Here is a 24,396-nt window from a genome sequence, read left to right as displayed (position 1 = left end):
ATACATGGATGGGAAGGTTATGGAGGGCTGTGGTCCAGGTGCAGGTCGATGGGACTAGGCAGAACAACATTTTGGCACAGACTGGATGGGCCAAATGGCCTGTATCTGTGCTGTAGTGCTCCATAACTATGTTTGCTCAGCACCTATCCCCTGGGAGCTTCAAACCCATTCGTGCACCATAGCCTCTACTGTAATGTAGAAAACAATGATCAGAAACAAAAAAAAATCCCATCTCTGGAAAGAGTCAAAGGAAGGGAGGGGCACAGAGAAAGAAAGCAAAGAAAATAAAGTTTTCCAGTGGCAGTTCTCACATCCTCTATGTCCCTTCATGCTTCACGTTGTAAAGGATGTTAACAGCTCTCAGTCAATTCTCTCAGTAAATGCAATGGCCAAGTTGTACAAAGGAAGGCCAGATTTCCTAGCATCTTTTCTCATTCTTAATGTCCGAGTGTTGGCCACTCTCCCTCCTGTAGTTCACAGAGGCTCGGGGGCCTGCACTAACACCTCCCTCAGAAGCTCCCAAATTCACATTCCAACGAGTCCAGCAGAGAAATCTTGGCTGAGGCTTCAAATAACCAGTAAAGGAAGCTGTGTATACCACAGGAGGGTCAGCACCAAGGGAGTGCCAGGCCACAGGACGAGCGTCATTCACAGCACATTTAGCTGTTGTCTCCCACTGCCATCTGAGGCAAATGTAAAAGATCTCACAGCTACCCATTTTGAAGGCGAGTGGGAGCAAGGTCGGAAGGAGGGCATTACTGGTGGTGCAAGCTGGAAGCTCAGGAATGGAGCTTACACTCAAATTTTGTACTAGATGATCACATGAGATTGGTCAGAACACTCAAGTACAAAATAGTCTCATTCCCCATCTGCAAAGCTTTCCTTCTCACAGCACCATGAAGTAGCAGTCGTCAAATTATTGATCAAATGAGAAAACTACAACGGCTTGAAGTTTCAAATAAAAACTGAAAATACTGGAAACAATCAACAGGTCAGGCAGCATCTGTGAAGAGAGAAAAACAGTTCTTCAGGACAAAGACTAGACTGAAGATCAACTGATGCCTTGGCAGCCAAATAATCAAGTGACCTGGAATTAAAAAAATTAGCATCAGTAAAAGCAAGCACAAAATGTTACACAAGATTCACAGCAATCCCATTGAATGGTAGAACAGGCACAAGGGCCCACGTGTTTCTAGTCTTGTATAAAACCCAAGCACATGTGCTTCGGGGAAAGACATCTGCCACATCTGGCCTGTATGTCAGACCTCAATTTTTACAGAACTTCTGCTTCAGCTCAAGGCCATTCTTGAGTGGCTGCTCATCAAAAATGTGTTTTCTGTCATAAAAAAAGTTTAGGCAAATGCAGCAACTTTTGACTTCTGTAATAGTTTGCAAACAAGCCATGTGACAAATAAAACGAATCTCTCTTTAACAACAACTGTGATAAGTCAGCAGTCCTGGAAAAACCTCCACATTTCAAGTGCTAGAATATTCAGACAGCAAAATGCAGTGTGTTGCTGTATAAAAGTTGTGTTGGAAAATTTGCTGCTGAAAAATGTGTCACAAAAAAAAAAGCACTTTTTGTTAAATTTAAAAGTACACTACGTATTAGGGGTTTGTTTTGGGGAAAATGGGTTTATGGGTTGTTTGCCAATGCTATTACCAGAGCAACAGTTCTGTCCGCTGCTATCCACAGCACACTGCCTCAGGCAACGAGACCCTGGCAATCCATTTAATTCCCTTCTTTTACTTCCTCCCCTTCCCTCAAAAACAAGTGAATATTTTCAGAAGCTCTCCTGACTGTATAACTGCCTTATTTCTTATATTTTTCCACACAACACAGGAGTTAGCCACTGGGCCCGTCAAGTTGATGCCAGCTTTGAGCGATCCCATTGGCCCCATTCTTCTCCACCCATTCTCCCTCCCAAATCATCAACTCCACCAAATTCTCCTGCTGCCCACACTTATACTAGGAACAATTTACAGTAGCTCATTAACATACATCTGGGCTTTGGGATGTAGGAGGAAACCAGAGCATTCAGGGGGGGGGAAGTCACAGGGAGAGAGTGCAAATTCCACACAATGTTGGAGGTTGGGATTGAACCTAGGTCACTCCCAGCTGTGTCACCCAAAGCATACATTCCTCCAAAATGGCTGAACATGTATTCTGAGCTACTGCTAAGCAAATGTTGAAGCAAAACCAGGAAGTTAAGACCCCATTGTATTTTGAAAGTACAACCTTCATCCTCCAGAGTCCCAGTAAGCAACAGATCAGCTGTTATCCTCCTTGTGAGACAGTCTCATGCAAACTCAGTGTACAGATGGGAGACAGAACAGCACAGGAACAGGCCTTTTGGCCCAGCTGAGTAGCCACTTTCAAGAAGCTATGGATTTGGACCCCAAATAAAACACCTCACATTCACCTAGGTTAAACTCCATCTGCCATTTCTCTGCCCATATCTACAACTGATCTATATACATCACAAACAGCAGAGGTCCCAGTATAGATCCCTGCAGAACACCACTAATTACAGACCTCCAGCTCAATTAAGTCCCTTCAACCACTACCCTTGCTCAGCCCTCATACCCCTCAACTCCCAAGTTGTGCAAGTGTCTGTCAGAATGGATTCAATCACATCTCCACATAGAACTCTAATGAGTCATGAGCTTGGAAAATAAATTCCTTCTCACCTTTATCTTAAATGGACAACTTCCTGCTCTGTATTTACATCCCACTCCCAGTTCGAAATTCCCTATTGAGCATCCACACTGTCAAACCCCACTCCCCCAACTCAAATGAGATTACCTCTGTTGCCTCAACTCCAATAACCATCAGCTCAGCCTATACGATCTTCCTTCATGCCAGAAAATCAACCTCGTGAACCTTCTCCACACAAGCACACAATTCTTTAATCAGAGACTAAAACTGCAGCTGGGTGTATTCGCATTAGCACCCTGTACAGTCACATCAAAACTCCTCCACTTTTATACTTGAACACATACAAACTGCTGGAGGAACTCAGCAAGTCAGTCAGCATCCGTGAAAAGGAATAAACAGTCAACGTGTCAGGACAAGATCCATTTTACGCTTATAGTCCTTGCAGGAAAAGCCAATATTCTATTAGCCTTTCCAGCTTAGTGTTTCACATACGGTACATTGTGTAGCCTCACTCCATGCAAACAACAATTTGCTTTTTCAATTTTCCCTTCTAAAGCAAATAACTTCATATTTTTCTATGTGTATATTCCACTTCCCAAATCCTTTCTTAACCTATCTATTGTATCTCCCTTTGCAGGCTCACCTCAAACTTGATGCAAATATAGGTGGGTTAGCAGCAGTAAATGTGGCAAGAGAACAATTAGACCCCAATTCAACTCAGTGTCCACTCTCATTGGTACACCAGATCACTAATACAAATATCTAATCAGCCAATCATAGGGCAGCAACTCAATGCATAAAAAACATGCAGACATGGTCAACAGGTTTTGTTGAAGAGAGAGATACAGTAACTGAAAATGACCCTGTTAGTTGGTTTGAAATGGACACCAAGGAGAAAGTGATGTCTACTCGTTTAAAGTGAGTGGCAGAAAAGGGTTTTTGGCTACAGCTGGCTTCCAACACATCAGGGTATTCACTTGGAGCTTTTTCCTGACATTGCTTAACCTCTTCACTTGGATTATCTTGACCTGGTCAGTAACTCAGTGATAGCCAATCAATGCTGGAATATTGTTGTCCCTATGAATCCCTCCATTTTCTTAATCATGAAAAGAGTTTGGAATCCAGGTGCTAGCTTTAGAGAGCAACACTCGTGTGCACGGTAATCCTGGAAGTGATTGGAGGCTTTATGTTGGAACGTGGTCTGGCAGTTCTGTAGGCTGGAGAGACGGAGGGAGCACTCCAATCACTGCTGCTGTTCTTGGGCTGGCAAGGAATTACAGGACATCCTCTTGGTTCAGCACTACTTTAAAGTGCGAGAAGTTCTTGAAGCATTTAGTGACACTGGATTCATTTTATGTTTGGAAGATACAAGGACAGCACAATCCAGTTGGTGGTAGTAATGCACCTTTAAGTTGGACTGCCAACTGCCATTAAAAGACAGAAGAGGTTCAGTTGTTGTTCAGGCCAAACATCAGAATGGGAAAGTGTGATCTCAGTGACTTTGACCATGGAATGATTGTTGGTGCCAGATGCGGTGGATTGAGTGCGTGAATATTCCAGGAAATCGGCCAACAGTCTCTAGAGTTTACAGAGGATGGTGCGAGAAACAGAAACCATCCAGTAAGCGACATTTCTGTGGGTGAAAATGCATTGTTAATGAGAGAGGTCAGGAGACAAGCCGACAGGAAGGTGACAGTAACTCAAATAACCACACATTACAACAGTGGTGTGCAGAAGAGCATCTCTGAATGCAGAACACATCAAACCTTGGAGTGGATGGGCTACAGGAGAAGGTGGCCATGCTGGGTTCCATCCCTGTACCTAATAAAGTGGCCACTGAGTGTATACCAGTTAATATAGAATAGTTGAGGCTGCAGCAATGATCTATGTGGCACCTTGATTGTTATTGAAAGGCAATTTTAAAATATCCCATTCATCCCAACAGTTTTCTGTTATTTGCCAACATACTGGTCCAACACCATATCTCTTGTGTAGTAACTTTTTCATGTGACACCCTATCAAGTGACTTCTGGAAATGCAAGCACACATCCACTTTATTTTTAAATCCATCCTTAAAGAACTCTTATCAAACTTGGCAACATAATTTCCTTCTCCTGAAACAAATTGTTCCAGCAAGTCAACTAGAAAATTCTCATCCTTCTATTCAAAATTCCCCTTTGCCTCAAACCTACCTCTGCCCTCATTCACCCAGATCCAATGATTTCTGCTTTCCTCCAACTCTGGTCCCAACTTCCATCAGCAACTGAGCCCTAAGCTCTGAAATTTCCTTCTGAAACATCCCAGCTCTCACAATGCTCCTTTAAGTCACTTCCCTTCAAACCGCTCCCTTTGACCAGGCAGCTGGTCAACTCCCTAGTATCTTCCGGCATCAGTGGGTGTTGTACTTTGTCTGATAATACTTCTAGTAAGAGTCTGTGAATGGAGAAGCTACTGCCGTCAGAACCCTTAAACTCATGAAGACTTTCAATGGGCTCAGGGGAGCTGGAGAGTTTGGACCAGCAGTATAAGACTAAGAAATATCAGGAATTCAGAGTGGAGGAGCATAGGACATGTTTACACAGGGAGTATTTGAGATGAACAGCAGAGACCTGTTTTCAGGGGAAGCTATGTAAATGCATGAAGGAGAATGGAAGAAGATGATGCAGTGATAGTTGAGGGAAACAGACTCAAGTGGAGAATAAACAGCACTGTTCAAATGCAATGATTTCTCTGGGCTTTTAATCAATTGCATTCCACTGCAGACCCATATAGGTTAGTCCTCAAGATCAGCTCAGTTTAAGAGCTTGCATGCACCTTGCTGTGAGTCCAAGTGCTCGAAGCAGACAGGCAGGCATAGACCAGCTGTCACTGCCACATTCAACACACAAAATGCTTACAGCCAGGGAGGAGGGGGAACACGGCACAGGTTATACGGCAAGGAAACTTAAAGCTCCGACATCTGGTAACTTGGAGGGGATCACACGCACAGGTCTGCAGAATGTGGGTTCAATCATGCTGGAGAGGCTGTGGCAATCACCCAGTACAAGTGGAATTCCACCCCAGAGAGGGACTGCCAAGGCGGCGCCAATCTGTCAGAGGAAGCAGAGCGGAGGGACGTCCTGTTTTCAGGACGTGATGGCTGCACCCTGTCTGCACTCCGGTGAGCACGTGCGAGAAAATAAAATAGCACTGCTGCCAGAAAAGACAGGAGGGTGTGGACGAGGCACAGGCAGGGAAAGAGGGGATGCACAGGTGCAGAGGGAGGCACAGACAGGGAGTAGGAGGGGGAAGGGGCAGGATGCAGGAGGGGAGCTGGAGAGGACAGGCAGAGACACAGGCAGGGAGGGGGAAGTGGAGGAGGCAATTCTGTTGAAAAATGTCACTCAGTTCTCTCTTTCAATTGCAGTCCACAATGCTGAGCATTTCCAGGTTTGCCTTTTACTTTGACAGAGGTTCATGCCTTCTACCCAGCTACCCCTTTTAAGATCTGGTTTACTTCACTCCTGATTTGCCTTTAACTCCTGATCTGGCAACAACTTGGACCCGGCAGTGTCCAGAGTTCTGGAGAGATTCCAACTCTTCTGAGCTGCTTCTCAAAAGAGACCAAAGAAAAAATTAACCGCACTCACTAACAATACCGTCCTCAATCCCCTCAAAGTACTCGATGGGATTAATCCACAGAACAAAACAGCTGAGCTTTCCAGCTTCAAATGCTGTTGAAAGTAAGCACAGTGGGAAGAAGAGAGAATTTGAGGTTTAAATGTGCAGGAACCCAATCGCTTACATAGAAGCATTTATCAATTTCAAAGAAATCTGTGAACAAAAACACAGAACCTCAATATCCACCCACATCGCAGTCCAGGGCTTTGCACTGGGCAGGACAACTTTTTTTTAAACTTTTGAATGTGTCCCAGATTCCTTGAAATTGATGCAACTTCACCACTAACACAGAATTTCCAAATGCTAACTACTTAGCATGTATCAAGGATGCCAAGCTCACCCACAATAAGGAAATAAAGCCTGTGGGCATTGACTTGGTGCCACAATCACATTCTGAGGCACTGCCAACTCTTGCCTCACAAACTCATTCTTGTTGCATCATGTACAAAGTTATCACAAAAGTCAGAGCTGTAGTCAGGTACAGGCTCATTCATTACCCAGAAGACACCTCTTATTCTCTCGCCCCACGTACCTTCCATTATCCTTTCTCACAATATGATTGCTATGTCTTTCCTGGTGTGTATCTAATGATGAGATCTCACTGCTTACTTGTGGGTTCACAGCTGTTGTTGATTGCTCATTATCCCATTGTTAAGCAGTTAGCTTTTGTTATCAGATTGGCCATTTTACATCACTTGTTCGTTTCAGTCAGTTTGAAGCATTTTGTTCAAAGTTGAAGGAATTTCAATCAATATTTGAAACTACCTTTCATTAGAATGCCAAGAATACTGTCTTTTTACACCAGCTCCTTGCGTACAGTAACACATTGGTGAATTATAAACCTGCCTCAACAACAGCTACACCAGGACTGGAGTTATCTGTCTAGCTTGAGAAAATGGGGAAAACTCTTGAGGGAGGGCAGAATATTAAAAAGACATTCTCAATGGTGATTCCACTAGACAGTCTAACAGATTTGCAGCAAGCATGGTGGCGCTAGAAGCCCGTGCGAGGGCCGAGGCAGCACTAGCCAGGGCGTCATTTGCAGAAAGAGAAATTGATGTTAAAGTGAGACAGACTGAATTACAAGTAGAGGAGACCCTCCTGGAAGCCTCATTTGAGGCCCTTCAGCATGAAAAAAGGCAGCTTTAGCTGAGACCAGAGTCTTTGAGGGGGGGCATGGAGCAGCTAGCTGACAATGATGATTTCAGATCAAACTCACCATGTCATTCAGCTGAGGGGACCAAGAAGTATGTTCAAGCCCAGTCTGCTTATGATTATATCCTCCCACTAGCAGACACTGAAGACTCAGGCCAGCCAATCAAGACTAAAGGGGGGCTCTTCTTCCACAGGATAACATCCCACAACTCAACACCTTTTAACCAAACGGGACAGAACAGAGACCATCTCCCTCACATGCTTAAGGCTGCACTGCAGCCCCAACGAACTGAACCTAATCAGTGTGTCTGATCTTGCAAGATTCCTAGCCCATCGTGACCAGCTGATGGCCGGACTTGCCAAATTTGATGATAAGCCAGAAAATTACTGGGATTTGAAGTCCTTTTTCTCCAATGCCACTGAAGACCTCAAGCTCCCACCAGTTTCCTTCTTTTCTAGTTTCATCCAAGAAGAAGCCAAAATGAAGAACAACCCCAACTTTATCATCACCACCTCTAGCTCAGCACCACTTAAATCAGAGAAACCTGTTACAGGTCCTGTCATGGTACACAAAACTGAGGTGGCCAACGCTGCCTAAAAGGAAGATGCTAACAAACAGTGCCCTCTACATCAAAAGCTACACCCTCTCCAGTGCAGAGGTTTCAGGGGCAAATCTCTAGGAGCAAAGGGCTTTCATTGAAGAGCACTCCATAAGTTTCCGCTACTGTTCTTCAACCAGCCACCGGGCGATGGACTGTAATGCTATCATCCAGTGCTCTGAATGCAACACTGACAAGCACATGCAGCTCTTCATGTTGGCCACCTCCCTGGTCTGTGAAGAACAACACAAGTACCTCCTTACGGCATGGCGGGGAGGGAGATGTATCCTCCCCTCTCCAGTTGCCTCCTCTTCCTATACTGAAGTCTGTGGGGAAAACTCCGCTAGTAAGTCATGCTCAAAGATCTGTCTTTAGCCAGAAGGCCACCGTGAGAATAGGATGAGGATATATGTTGTCTTAAATGATCAGATGAACATCTCTAGCCAAATCATCTTTCTTCAAAGTCTTCCACATAACCAATGGTGGATGCCTCACTTTACACACTTAAGACATGTATAGGTGTGTCACAGACAGTTGGGCGAAGAGCAAGAGGCTTTGTCGTCGAATCTGTCGATGAAAAGGCTCATTTAGCTCTCCCCACACTCACTGAGTGTGACAAACCTCTGGACAAAAGGAAGAAAATCCCCATTCCAGAAGCAGCGACTCACCACCCTCAAGTCCCTAGCCAGCTAGATACTGTCACTTGACCCAAAAGCCAAGATCCTACTCCTGCCTGGAGACATCATAGACCAGTGGTCCCCAACCTCCAGGCCGTGGACTGATACTGGGCCACGAAGCATGCAAGAGTGCCATTTATGTGCCGGGCGGCACCTAATTAATTAGCTTATTTCGGCTTTTTTCTTAAAGATGTGCTGGGTGCGTTCCACCTACCGCTGCACCCCTGGATGCTTTGCGGCCCAGTATCGGTCCGCGGCCCAGAAGTTGGGGACCACTGTCCATAGACGTACACAAGGTACTTGAGCAATGTACTGAGCCCCCAAATTCTCCCTTTGCACAGAGGTCAGCACTGGGTTGGGTCATAGTAGGAAAATGCCAAGGGAGTGCACACAAACCTTCACCCAAGAACATCTTTAGAACTAGCTTTTGAGAAAGCGAACACCCTAGTCTCATGACCTCCTGCCTTAGCAGCATCCACATCAAGGAGAGCTTCGGCCAGTCCTGCCAGCCTCCCGTCTCTCCTGCCTTGACCTCGCAACAGAGGTTTGACAAGCAACACATTAAGCATGAGTGAATCTGTCTTTGTCTATACAAAGGATGTCTACAAACCAGCTCCTTCACTGGATGACCTTACTTTCCTGAGGATGATGGATAGCAACTCAAAACAGTTGGGTGGCACTGCTACCCTTCCATAGTCCCCAACAACGCCCCCAAGCAAGCAGCCACTTTCCTTCACTTACACATATGCTCGAGAAACGTCCTGAAGTTACTTAGAAAAAAAAACAGCATGACTGGAAAAATAAGACTGTCAGAAAATGGTTGAAATGTGAACTCTGGTTACAAATCTGTAAAACCAAAGTCAGTATTTTGAGTTTGTACAGATTCTAGATTTGAACCATAGAACATAGAATGGATTCTCTGTTGTATATTTGATACAATCTAACTGACTTATTTTAAAGTTTGGGTTAGTGATCCTGCTTGAAGGACAGAATTTTACTCCTGTATTTTGAATCTGGTTGATAGTCTTATTATTCTTTAGTATTTGACTGTGCTATTCAATTGATCAGGAGCATTGACTCTAATATGTTTAATGTTTTTTTCATGAAAGTTATGAGTTCAGTTGGTGGTATCTTTTACAGATACCAGCCAAGGAGTGTTATGTCTTCCCTGGTGTGTATCTAATGACTAGATCTCACTGCTTCCTTGTGGGTTCACAGCTGTTGTTGATTGCTCATTATTCCATTGTTAAGCAGTTAGCTTTTGTTATCAGGTAGGCCATTTTACATCACTTGTTCATTTCAGTCAGTTTGAAGCAATTTGTTACAAGTTAAAGGAATTTCAATCAATATTTGAATCTACCTTTCACAAGAATGCTGGGAAGCTTTTTACAATGGCTCCTTGCGTACTGTAATGCGTTGGTGAATATAGCTTAAGAAAACGGGGTAAATAAACTATTGAGCGAGGGCAGAATAATGATTAAAAATTCAAATTAGATTATTGTTCTATACACCAGGGTGTGATGAAATAAAAACACATAATTCTCCAAGTCATATCTCTCTCTCATACCTCCCTCCACTATTTGGAAACAGGGTGCCAATTTCAGTACTGTTAGATTTTTAGCCAATAACAGATGGAAGCAGGGAGTCTGCAGAAGGACTTAGATTAGGAGAATGGGCAAAGAAGTGGCAAATGGAATACAGTGTCGGGAGGTGTATGGCTATGCACTTTGATAGAAACTAGTCTACACCTTTATTCCTTCTAAACGGAGCAAATTCAGAAATCAGAGGTTCAGAGGGACTTGGGAGCCCTTGTGCAGGATTCCCTAAAGGTTAAAACCTCATGTTTAGCACAGGGAGGTTGGTTGGACTAGTTGAGTCCAACAATGACAAAGGCACGAAAGAGGGTTTCAGCAACAGGAGACAGAATAGGCAGTATTAGAGGTTGAAGCAATGGCCTTATGAGTCAGAGTGAGGAACACCTCTTCAATCTGCTCTTCATTTATTAGGGAAGAGGTTTCGGGGTACTTGGAGGCACATGATAAAATAGGCCAAAGTCAGCATGGTTGCTTTTAACAGGAAACCCTCCCTGACAAATCTGTTAGAATTCTTTGAGGAAATAACAGGCAGGACAAACAATGGAGTCAGTGGATATTGTTTATTTGGATTTTCAGAAGGCCTTTGACAAGGTGCCACACCTAAGACTGCTTAACAAGATAAGAGCCCATGATATTGCAGGAAAGATACTAGCATGTTTTGAAGATTGGCAAAGTGTGGGAATAAAGTGAACCTTTTCTGGTTGGCTGCCGATGACTAGTGGTGCTCACAGGGGTCGGTGCTGGGGATCACTTTTCACATTATACGTCAATGACTTGAATGATGGAATTGATGGCTTGTCGGCCAAGTTTGCAGATGATACAAAGGTAGGTGGAGGGGCAGGTAGTCTGGAGGAAGCAGGGAGTCTGCAGAAGGACTTAGACAGATTAGGAGAATAGGCAAAGAAGTGGCAGTGTAGAGTAGTGTGTGGCAATGCACTTTGATAGAAACTAGTCTACACCTTTATTCCTTCTAAACGGAGCAAATTCAGAAATCAGAGGTTCAGAGGGACTTGGGAGCCCTTGTGCAGGATTCCCTAAAGGTTAACTTGCAGGTTGAGTCAATGTTGAGGAAGGCAAATGCACTGTTAGCATTCATTTCCAGAGGACTAGAATTTAAAAGCAAGGATGTAACGCTGAGGCTTTAAGGCACGGGCCAGACTGCAATTGGAGTATCATAAGCAGTTTTGGCTCCTTATCCAAGAAAGGATCCTCTGCAATGCCAGCAGATCCAGAATAGGTTCACGAGAATCATCCCAGGAATGAAAGGGTTACTTCAAGAGAACTCACACCCTTCTTTACGTTGGCAAAACAGCAGTGGAAACTGTGAGCAGTTTCAAACTCCTGGGAGTGCACATGTTGCACAACCTCTCATGGTTCCAGAACACACTATACACAATGAGGAAAGTTCACCAATGCCTCTACTTTCTGGGAAGGCTGAAGAGAGCAGGATTATGCATATCAATACTCACGTCCTTGCACAGATGCGCAGTGGAGAGCTTCCTAACATGCTGCATCACTGCACGATACAGAAACTGCACTGCAGCGGACTTTACAATGGGTAGTCAAAACAGTCTAATGCATCATCACTGACACCTGCCTACTTGCCATCAAGGACATACATACAGAAGTGTGCCAGAAAAAGGCCAGCAATACCACAAAAGATCCTGTTCCCACCAGGAGGTGGCATAGCATCCACACCAGGACCACCAGACTTGAAAACAGTTACATTTCCCAAGCAGTAAGGATGATCAACACCTCCACCCACTATCTCATTATTACTTTATCATTTCCAGCCAGAATCACTTTATGTACAGGTGCCTAGTGTCACCTTGTGGGCATGCTGTACAATCAATGTATATAAGCTATCTTATGTATTTATATTTAATTTTTTTTTAATCTCTTTGTCATGGTGTTATTGTTTTTGGTTCTGCATTGGATCCGGAGTAACTATTATTTCATTCTCCTTTACATTTGTGTACTGGAAATGACATTAAACAATCTTGAATCTTCAACATACTGTAAGATGAGCTTTTGGTGGCTCTGGGCCAGTACTCACTGGAGTTTAGAAGAATGGGGGGGGAAGGGAATCTCATTGAAACCTATTGAATATTGAAAGGCCTAGATAGAGTGGATGTGGAGAGAATGTTTCTGATACGGGGGAGTCTAGGACCAGAGAGCACAGCCTCAACAGAAGGACATCCCTTTAGAACAGAGATAAGGAGTAATTTCTTTAGCCAGAGGATGGTAAATCTGTGGAATTCATTGCCACAGAGAGCTGTGGAGGTCAATTCATTGAGTGTATTTAAAGCAGAGATTGCTAAATTTTTGATTAGTGAGGGTGTCAAAGGTTATGAGCAGAAGGAGGGAGAATGGGATTGAGAGGGATAATAGATCAGCCATGATGGAATGGTGGAGCAGACTCGATGGGCCAAATGGCTTTAATCTGCTCCTCTGTCTTATTTGCAATAACACTGGTGTTTTGGTGATTTTAACATCCACCTAAAATCACAGCTTCTCACTCTCTTCATCACCTTCAGTCTTATTTTCCACAACTCCAAGTTTCCAAAACTGACATGCTCTAAACCAGGGGTTCCCAACCTGGGGTCCATGGACCCTTCAGTTAATGGTAGAGGTCCACGTAATAAAAAAAAGTTTGGGAACCCCTGCTCGAACCATTTTGCTCCACATTTTATAAAATCCCTTTCCCACTGACAAATGGCCCCTGAGAAAAGCTAACTCCTACTTCCTCCATTCAGTGACACACTTAACTTTCTGCCACTTTCACGTGGCCCCAAATAGTTCTGCTCCAACATTCACCTCCAGCCAATTGACTGCAAACAGTCCCATTATCTTGGAAATTCCTTCACTGGCTGTGGATTACAGGAGGAATGGAGACGGGCTAACCTCTATTGATATCAATGGATTTGGGGTTGAAAGGGTAAACAGCTTCAGGTTCCTCGACATCCACATCACCGAGGACCTCACATGGTCTGTACACACCAGCTGTGTGGTGAAAAAGGCACAACGGTGCCTCTTTAACCTCAAATGGTTGAAGTTTGGTGTGGGCCCCCAAATCCTAAGAACTTTCTACAGGGGCATAATTGAGAGCATCCTGACTGGCTGCATCACTGCCTGGTATGGGAACTGTACTTCCCTCAATTGTAGGGCTCTGTAGAGAGTGGTGCAGACAGCTCAGCACATCTGTAGATGTGAACTTCCCACTATTCAGGACATTTAGAAAGACAGGTGTGTAAAAAGGGCCCCAAGGATCATTGGGGACCCGAGTCACCCCAACCACAAACTGTTCCAGCTGCTACCATCTGGGAAATGGTACCACAGAATAAAAGCCAGGACCAACAGACTCCGGGACAGCTTCTTCCACCAGGCCATCAGACTGATTAACTCACGCAGACACAACTGTATTTCTATGTTATATTGACTGTCCTGATGTATATACTATTTATTATAAATGACTATAAATTGCACATTTAGACAGAGCCATAATGTAAAGATATTTTACTCCTCATGCATGTGAAGGATGTAAGAAATAAAGTCAATTCAATTCTCTCATTAATCCTCATTCTCCAATCCAGACCCACCAGCCACTCTCCATTCCACTGGTTACTCACCAACCTGAACCTCACGCCTAGACCAGTCTCTCTGGCCTGCCTTCCTGCTCCCCCTCCTTCTGCCCATTATTCTAGAGCTCTACAGTAAAGTAAACCAGCAGCAATCTTTGAGATATATAACATGCACCACTATAGCCTTCAAAAGCATTGCTGATGTTTGAGATCGCGACAGATTCAAAGGGCAATTATCAATGAAAAATATTAACTCAAGAAACCAGAAGATTATTTGCATCCCACATCAGTACCAATGGGACAAAGGCCAGTAGCTTTAATTGTATTCATTTGCCTTTGTTTGCAATACAAGAATGTGGAACTCGCTCCCACAGAAAGTGGTTGAGGTAAGCAGCAGCGATGGAAAACAGGAGAATGGGGTTGAGCGGGAAAATAAAATCAGTCACAATCAAACCGCGGAGCAAGCTCGATGAACCGAATGGTCTAATTCTGCTCCTATGTCGTATGGGGAAGCTAGATAAATGCAAAAAGGGGAGTGGAAGTACGGGGATGTGGCAATGGTACGGAAGATGAGGGATAGGAAAGCTATTTTGCAGTAGAAACAATAGTATAGAGCAGAAGGGCTGGATTATCTGCTAAGGAGACGCAGAACACTATCACATCAATCCCTAGCGTTTAATTCTTAAACTAAAATCCCTAAGCTTCATAACTGGAATGACCGAATTCTGAATCATTACATGGTGAATGATTAGACCCCAAGAGAAAGGCCTCGTGTTCCTCCAAAACTCAACACTAATCGCAAAGGTTTAAACAGTTCAATTAAGTTTTAAATGTTTAGGAGGTGTAAAGAAAGACCATTCACTTCGTCTCCTGCCAATTGGACTGAAACTGTAAATATCTACTTTTTTTGAAAACTATGAGATCTTCGATGCAGGTTAAATAAACGCTAAACGTGGCAGCATTAAGTAATCATTTCATCAGCCTCCAAACAGGGCCAAAGTCTCCACTGAAGACCCCACTAAAACCAAATGCACACACGTGCACCACAAAGGCTTCTATAAATATATATGTATATTGAAAGTCTCACACACACACCGACACATATACCATTTTGAAAATCAACCAACAACCTTCCCTCTCGCAGGCGCAGGCTAGTTTATTTAGCCATTGAGAATTTGCCAACGCGATCGCAAACTGTTCCCACTTCTTTTCCACCAGAGTTTTGCTTCGCAATCGAATGCAAGGTAATCGAGAAAAGCCAACAATACTACCCACACTACTCACAAAACTTTCAATGAAGACCCCTGGATTTCCGAGAGAAAATCAAACACGAGACAAACTCATTGTCCTCCGCCGACTCAGAGACCGTCTCCAAGCAATTGCTTCAGTTACGATTTGCAATTGATAAGTATTTAAATTGGATATTTCGAAGTTAAATGTGAAGTTGAAAGCTCGCACTAAAAAACTGACCAGTTTACAAGTTAGGACATGAAGTCATTCACTGAGTATTGTCCTTCCGCTGCCATGATTGACTCCCTTCTGCATGTCCCTATTGGTGGATTGCAATCGGTGATCTGCCCAGTTGGGGGAGGGGGAAAGAAGTTTGCCGCTACTTTTACTGTCCCGTTCTGTGCTTTTTGCTGGCTCTAGGGTTATTTTTTTAAAATATCAAAACATGAGGCTGAAATCCGGAACAACTCAGAGGATCAAGCATCATCTGTGGGGGGTAAAAGGCATCAGGACTGAGAGGGAACAGCAAAGATGTGTCAGTATATATGAGGAGGAAGGAGGTATCTGAGGCTGGTAGCTGGTAGACGGAGCCATATGGGGAGGAGATTATGTGCAGTTGGCGCCAGGCGTGGTAGGGGATAGGAGGGATGAACAAAGGGAGAGAACTAGGTGGGAGGTGAGTATGTGTGGGAGGGTGGTTGTAACCTGAAATTAGAAAATTCAATACTCATACCATTAGGTTGTAGGGCCTACAATGTAGGCTACCCAAGAGGATAGACTCCCTAATCCACTCATCCCTCCCACCTACACCTTTCCATCTCCTGACACTTTCCCCTGCAATGTTAGGAAATGCAACACTTATCACTCACCACCAATTAAAGGGTTAAACAGCTTTTCTGGGTGAAGCAGCAATCCATGCACACTCTGAATAAAGTATATATTGTTTAATTTAAAAAAATTCCATCCCTCGCCCGCACTCACCTACTGTCCTCTGCCTTCTCTGGTACTATGGAGGCGCCAAACTCAAATTGGAGAAATGACCTCTCCTAGTCCACTCAGGTACCTTACAACCCAACAGTATGTATATCAAATTTTTCATCTGCTTATCCACCTGTTTTTTCCTTCCTTTGTTCATCCCTCCCATCCCCAAGCCTAGTTCCATCCACACATCATTCCCCTCATCTTCTGGTCCCGCCTACCAGCCTTTGTCCCGCAGAATTGATATTCTAGCATGAATATCGATTTCTCCTTCTGGTAAAAAAAATCCCTCCGACTCCCCTCCATCTATTCCCTACTCTGGCGTCTTACCTCTTCTCACCTGCCTATCACCTCCCCTGGATCTCCTCCTCCTTCCTTTCCTCCTATGGTCCGCTCTCCTCTCCTATCAGATTCCTTCCTCTCCAGCCCTTGACCTTTCCCACCCACCTGGCTTCACCTATCGCCTTCCAGCTATCTTCCTTCCCCCCCACCCACCTCTTTATCCTGGCATCTTCCCCCTTCCTTTCCAGTCCTCAAGAAGGGTCCCAGCCCAAAACGTCGACTGTTTATTCATTACGTAAATGCTGCCTGATCTGTTGCGTTCCACCAGCACTTTGTGTGTGTTGTACTGTCCCCCTCACCTTCATAGTGCAATCTTTCCTGTCCCCTCAGTCCTAATGCAGGGTCTTTTCCCAAAATGTCAACTTGCTCCTTTTGCCTTCTTGGCTTGCTGAGTTCTTCCAACATTCTGGCTTTATTCTAATTTTTGTCGATCTCATTTTTGTCAGCATTAGAGAGTTTTCTTTTATCTTTAAAATAAACATATGTAATTTATAGACTGACAAATAGGCCACACGAAACAATGCATACATTGACTCACATTGCATTTTATGGAGAATAATCAACTCATCTAATCACATCAAGGTCCCAGGACAATATTAATCCACTTGTTATTCTTTTTGTCATATTGGTTTTGGGATAAACACTGGTCCAAAGATACCAGGGAGAATGTCCCTGCTGTTCTTTGAAACATTGCCAAGTGGTTAAACTAGACCTCAGTCTACTGAGTCAATGCAACTCTTGCCTCTAACAGTACAATCTTGTCTTAGCACTACCTCTCCATTATGCACTGCTTCCCCAACTGTATGGTGCACGCTTAGCATCGTCCCAACAATGCAGCACTGCGCATCAATTGCTCTTTCAGTGCAGCACTGCCTCTCCAATAGTCCAGATTGGCAAGTCCCCAGGTCACAGGTCTGAACTCGAGACCCTGTGAGGCCTGGGGTCGATACCAGAGGTTGAAGGCCAAAGACAGTAAGTCTGGAAGTTGAGGCCCCAAAGACCCTGAGTTGCTGTGACCAGATATCAGAGGCTCAAAGTCTGTGAGTCTGAGGCTCTGGAGGCAGGCTGTCCTGGGCTTGGAGGCCTGTTAGTTTGTGTGAGCGGGAGGAGAGGGGATTGTTTTGCTGTTGCTGTTTGTGTTGTTCTGCTGAATGTTGTGGGCATGCTTTGTTGCCACTGGAATATGTGGCGGCTCTTGCGGGCTGCCCCCAACACATCCTCAGAGTCTGTTGGTTGCTAATGCAAACAACGCATTTCGCCGTATGTTTCAGTGTACATGTGATTCAAGGTGTGATTGATATGTCCGTGGCTTAAAGTAGAACGAGTCAATTTTATAAAACCTAGCACATTTATTTTTCAACATAGTCCCCTCCTACATTTACACACTTAGTCCAGCAGTCGTGGAGCATACGGATCTTGGACCTGCAGAAAGTGTCCACGGATGGGTGATTGATAAGTTTGTGGCCTAAGGTAGAAGGAGATGAGTTATACAGCTCTCGTTACATGCACATGCAGTTCAACTCTTTGAGTGATTATGCAGAAAGTTTGAAGTTAATAACTCATCTCCTTCTACCTTAGGCCAAGAATTTATCAATCACCCCAATGAGTTATTAACTCCAAACTTTCTGCATAATCACTCAAAGAGTTGAGCTGCATGTGCATGTAACGAGAGCTGTATAACTCATCTCCTTCTACCTTAGGCCACGAACCCATCTGTGGACACTTTCTGGAGGTCCAAGATCCGTATGCTCCACGACCGCTGGACTAAGTGTGTAAATGTAGGAGGGGACTATGTTGAAAAATAAATGTGCTAGGTTTTCTAAAATTGACTCCTTCTACCTTAGGCCACAAACTTGTCAATCACCCCTCATAAGTAAATTAATCTTAAATCTGTTCCTTCAGAGCTTCCTCTTTGACAGTGCAGCACTCCCTCAGCATCATCTCTCCAACAATGAGCCCCTCTGAGTACAGAGCTCCCTCGATGCTTCATTCTGCACTTCCTCAGTGCTGGGCTGGAGTGTTGTCTTGGACACTGGGTTCGAAGATGCAACATTCTGAATCTGGAACAAAGGGTTACTGTCTGAACAAATTCTAATGATTTATCTCCTTTATAAAGATTTCATCCCTGCACTTAAAGATTAACTTTGTCACATGTATGTCAAAACATTGAAACAATGAGTGAAAAGCACCATTTGCATCAATGACCAACAGAGTCTGAGATATGTGCTGGGGGCAGCCCACAGGAGTAGCCGCGGTTCCAGTGCCCACAGCTTACTAACCCGAACCCATATGACTTTGGAATGTGGGAGGAAACCAGGGCATGCAGAGGAAACCCACGTGGTCACAGGGAGAATGTACAAGCTCCTTAATGTCTATGAAGTCCCTCAATCATCCAGGTCATTGTACTTTAGACATATGGTATCAACACCGCACAGCTGTTCTTCAGACATTTGGGAAAGGTACCAGACCCTCATGTGATTGCTATACCTTTAAACAACTCACAGAGTTTATAAGCTGGAAAGCTACCCACCATGGATCAGAACAGAAGAAGCCTCTCAGATGAGTGGCGAAACATCTTCTAGACAACACAGCAAGTCCAGTTGCCTTGATTTACTACTGCTTGATATCCTTACAGACAAGTGTGAGAACTGAACCCCAATCGCAGGTGCTGTAAAGCATTACACTAATCGCTATGCTACCAAGCAATCTTATAATAATTTTATGGTCATTAGGCCACAAATCCTTTTTTACCCCTTGATACAAATATTTTACCTGGTATTTTCTTAATGACACAAACTCAAACATTTCCTTCTGTCAAGTCGTCAAGTTAACTTTTATTGTCATTTCGACCATAACTGCTAGTACAGTGCATAGTAAAAATGAGACAACGTTTTTCAGGACCATGGTGTTACACGACACAGTACAAAAAAACTAGACTGAACTACGTAATAAAAACACAGAGAAAGCTACACTAGACTACAGACCTACACTGGACTGCATAAAGTGCACAAAAACAGTGCAGGCATTACAATAAATAATAAACAGGACAGTAGGGCAAGGTATCAGTCCAGGCTTCAGATATTGAGGAGTCTGATAGCTTGGGGGAAGAAACTGTTACATAGTCTGGTTGCGAGAGCCCGAATGCTTCGGAGCCTTTTCCCAGATGGCAGGAGGGAGAAGAGATTGTATGAGGGGTGCATGGGGTCCTTCATAATGCTGTTTCCTTTGCGGATGCAGCGTGTGGTGTAAATGTCCATGATGGCAGGAAGAGAGACCCCGATGATCTTCTCAGCTGACCTCACTATCCGCTGCAGGGTCTTGTGATCCGCGATTGTGCAATTTCCGAACCAGGCAGTGATGCAGCTGCTCAGGATGCTCTCAATACAACCCCTGTAGAATGTGATGAGGATGGGGGGTGGGGGGTGGTGGGTGGTAATACTGAAGTTTTCCTTCATAAAACACTCCTGCTAGATAAATAAACCATATCACTTCAGCAGGGTATGTGCTTGCAAGGCTCTTTCAAGCTGTGTGGCAGACAGATTGTTTATCTGGTTAACTCCCCCTATGCTGACTTCTTGGCCTAAGCTCGGATTCCTGGGGTGAGGTGCCTTTCCTCGACAAGCAAATGAGGCATTAACAACAACAACCACCTCCATTTATATGGCAATTTCAACAAAGCATTTGAAGTGTTTCACAGGAATGTACTTAAGACAAAAATTGATATTGAGTCACCTATGGAGGAAATGTTAGGACAGGTGCCTGTGCCTTGCCACTCTGAAGAAATAGGTTTAACCCTGGTTTCCTTTGATCCGCCAATGCAGAGGATCACAAGAGACTGCAGAGGGTTGTAGTAGTCTCAGCCTGCTCCATTACAGGCACAACCCTCCCCATCCTCGAGGACATTTTCAAAAGACAATGCCTTCAGAAGGTGGCGTCCATCATAAAGGACCTCACCACCTGGGACCTGCCCTGTTCTCATTGCTACCATCAGGGCAGAGGTACATGAGCCTGAAGACACACATTAATGGTTTTTTTTAGAAAAGCTTCTTCCCCTCCACCAACAGCTTTCTGAATGATTCACAAACATTATCTCACTATTCTTCTTTTATGCTATTTAGTTACTTATATTGTAACTTGTAGTTTTTTTTTATGCCTTGCACTGTACACTTGCCAGTAAACAACAAATTTCACGACAAATCTCAGCGATGATAAACCTGATTCTGATTCTGACCATGTAGGTTTCCTCTGTGAAATCCTGTTTCCTCCCACATGCTAAAGATGTGAACATTGCTGGATTAGTTAGCCACTGCACATCGCCCCCAGTCTAAGTGGGCAGCAGGAGAACAGGGTGAAAGATGTGGGAGGCAATTAAAATTGACGTAAGAGAAAATGTACAATTGGTGCAAATGAGTGCTTGATGGATAATGTGGATGGCTGATTGGCTTCTGAACCCGAGGACATAACTTCACTCACCTCAACTCCAAAATGATTCCACAACCTATGGACTCGCCTTCAAGGACTCTACGACTAACGTTCTCAATACCATTCATTCATTCATATATTTACACAATTTGCCTTCTTTTGCACATTGGTCAGTCCTTGTGTGTAGATTTTCATTGATTCTATTATATTTCTCCGTTCTATTGTGAATGTCCACAAGCAAATAAATTTCAAGGAAGTATATGGCGACATGTAAGTACTTTGGTAATAAATTGACTTTGAACTGTGATGGTCTGAAGTACTTGCTTCTGTGCTGGATGACGTTTTGGCTCAAAGCTCAGCTGACGAGATGGGCTTTAAGAAGCACCTTAGAGGAGAAGAGAGAGGCTGCAAATCTAATAGCACAGATGCCGATAGTGGAGCGGTGAACAAGAGGTCTTCCACGCCGAACATTAGTAAGGGCTCTCCAAATGGCGAACTTCGCGTAGGTTTTTGACCATGTTTATATCTGTGGTGTTGATTTGATTGATCAAGAGAAATTGAGCCACGGAAGCCAGTCAGATAGGAAGCTGTTCATAACCTGTCCAGGGGCTTTCGACAAGCTGTACACACCTCCCATGGACTTCATGTGCCTTGGGACTGATGGTTTTCAGCAGTCCTTTGTTGAGCGAAGAGACTTGAAGCAATTGGGTTCATCTTTAGTCTACACCCGAAGGTGGCAAAAGCAATATAGCAAAGCAAAATGTCATGAAGCTAGAATTTACAGGAGCCAATAACATCCTTCATAGGCACGGTGAATCAGGAGCAAGTTCCATACTCTCAGGCTTCCTTTACATTTGAGAAATATTCCTATCAGAAAATTCAGGATTATGTAACAAATCACTCAGGACAGCCTCTCCAAAGCTGCAGTATTCCCTCAGTTCTGTTCCAAAGTGCTCAGTCCTTCAAACAAAGCGAAGGCCACATTCAAGCCACGACTAGCATCACCCTACCCTCCACAGCACCCATGTCTTAGCTCACCTACATCTACAGCGCTCTCCTCCTGCACAGTGATGAGGTCATCACGACTGAAGGCCTCATCAGGACAGTGCGAATTACTGCTGAGATTTTCTGGCCCAGTTTTTTGCTAACACTGTAACAGACATTGACACCCTTTAGCAGGTATTGTCTGATTAGCAGTGATGGTGGGTGTTTTTTTTCAACAAAAATACATTTATTATAAATTCAAACCACAACTATACTATCACATTACAAAAAAAACCCAGACAAATCATGACTAATGTAGACTAAACAAACACATTCCTATCAGAATCAGATTCAGATTTATTATCACCGGCATGTGTTGTGAAATTTGTTAACTTAGCAGCAGCAGTTCAATATAATACATAATATAGAAGAAAAAAAAGTAAAAATAAATAAATAGATCAATTATAGTATACGTATATTGAATAGACTAAAATCATGCAAAAAAACAGAAACAATGTATTAAAAAAGTGAGGTAGCGTCCAAAGGTCCAATGTCCATTTAGGAATCGGATGGCAGAGGGGAAGAAACTATTCCTGAATTGCTGAGTGTGTGCCTTCAGGCTTCTGTATCTCCCACCTGATGGTAACAGTGAGAAAAGGGCATGCCCTGGGTGCTGGAGGTCCTTAATAATGGACACTGCCTTTCTGAGACACCGCTCCCTGAAGATGTCCTGGGTACTTTGTAGGCTAGTACCCAAGATGGAGCTGACTAGATTTACAACCCTCTGCGGCTTCTTTCGGTCCTGTGCAGTAGCCCCCACCCCCCATACCAGACAGTGATGCAGCCTGTCAGAATGCTCTCCACGGTACAACTATAGAAGTTTTTGAGTGTATTTGTTGACATGCCAAATCTCTTCAAACTCCTAATAAAGTATAGCCGCTGTCTTGCCTGCTTTATAACTACAACGATATGTTGGGACCAGGTTAGATCCTCAGAGATCTTGACACCCAGAAATTGAAGCTGCTCACTCTCTCCACGTCTGATCCCTCTATGAGAATTGATATGTGTTCCTTCATCCTACCCTTCCTGAAGTCCGCAATCAGCTTTGATCACTCCTGATCAAAGATGTACAGTAGTTTATTTCCCGTAGTGCCCAAAAGTCTCGAAGCACTTTTCTATTACCCGTGGAGGCCATGTATTTTTTTCTCCCACAGCTGTCCAGCATGGACAGAAACTCAGAGCATTTCCAGGCAGCCAGCCCGGGAGGAACACTCTGTTCCCCTGTTCAGGACGCACAGATAGCAATCTTAGCAAGCCCCAGGAGAAGGTTAACTAGTGTTGGTGCTGGTGTTGGAGGAGCAGAGGAGATCACACTGCTTCTGTGGCTGTAGAAAAGAAACAAGAAGAGAACAAAATGCAAGACTGTGTGATTATAATAATACATCAACTTTTATCCCTTTGAATAATTTGTTACAATTAAGGAAATAAAAATTTGTTTCATAAGCGCAACATTCCCCCGATACTACCTCTCTGACAGTGCAGCGTTCCCTCGGGATAACCACTTCCACAGTGCAGCGTTCCCTGGGGACTACCTCTCCAACAGATTTTGCCAGAGTAATTTAATTTCATGTGTTTAATTCTTCAGCTGCTGTGGTGGCATTCAATCTTAATGTCTCAAACGATTTGTTCAAGCATTTGGATAGTATTGCAGTAATTTAGTCACCACACTACCGTGCCTCGTACATTAATGTTACATCTTCAACATATTACAGCTGCGGGGATCTGGTACAGAAGGGAAGATGAGAGCTGGGACAGGTCAGCCATGATCGTATTGAATGTAGCTCCTGTGCCAGCGACCTGAGTTTCATTCCCCCGCTGTCTCTAAGGAGTTTGTATGTTCTGCATGTGACTGCGTGGTTTTCCTCCAGGCGCACCAATTTCCTCCCATTTTCCAAAGATGTACAGGTTAGTGTAATTGGTTTAATTGGGCAGTGCCAGGTCATTGGTTCGGAAGGGTCTGTTACTGTAACTAATAAAAAATAATATTGAGTGGCGGGGCCAAGTGGCCGACTGCTGCTCCTGTTTTCCTATCAAATGTCGTTCAAAAAAGAACCTTAAACTCGCAGGGTTAAGCTGATTAGTGCAAGCTTTACTGGATTTAAATTCACTATTTGCTGCTTAAATCTATCAACCAGAATAGAAGCTGTGACGTGTCAGAACACACATTGTTCTCAATGCAAACTGAGCCATTAGCAGTTATTATGACATCTTGCATTCGTCAATTGCAAATGCAAAATACAACAACCTTCAACTGAGCGAGTCTGGACCTCAGCACACATTGTGGAAGCCAAGCAACCGTGTACAAAAATATACAACCTGGAGCTGACAGCTTCTGCACTGATCGGTGCAACTGAGGCAGCCGATCAAAGAGACACACTCCTTCTTGCTCAGTTCTTCCTGAATCACATGAGGTTATCAGTCATTCTCTGGCAACTGAATGTCCCAAAAATTATT

General features: G+C 44.0%; 1 protein-coding gene across 6 annotated transcripts in view; it reads right to left on the bottom strand.

The window, feature by feature from the left end:
• cdk4 (cyclin dependent kinase 4) overlaps nt 1–24,396 on the bottom strand; it is an 83,352-nt gene that overhangs the window by 43,675 nt on the left and 15,281 nt on the right. The window contains exon 1 of one of the 6 annotated variants that reach the window (XM_073071372.1): nt 15,397–15,514. The exons of 4 other annotated variants lie outside the window; for them this stretch is intronic. The gene's annotated coding sequence lies outside the window, so the exon portion shown is untranslated. One more of the 6 variants, XM_073071371.1, reaches the window with a different exon arrangement.

Source organism: Hemitrygon akajei, chromosome 18, assembly GCF_048418815.1.
Source record: "Hemitrygon akajei chromosome 18, sHemAka1.3, whole genome shotgun sequence".
NCBI lineage: Eukaryota > Metazoa > Chordata > Chondrichthyes > Myliobatiformes > Dasyatidae > Hemitrygon > Hemitrygon akajei.
Note: the sequence above shows the minus strand (reverse complement) of the source record. Positions and strands in the feature narration are given on the sequence as shown.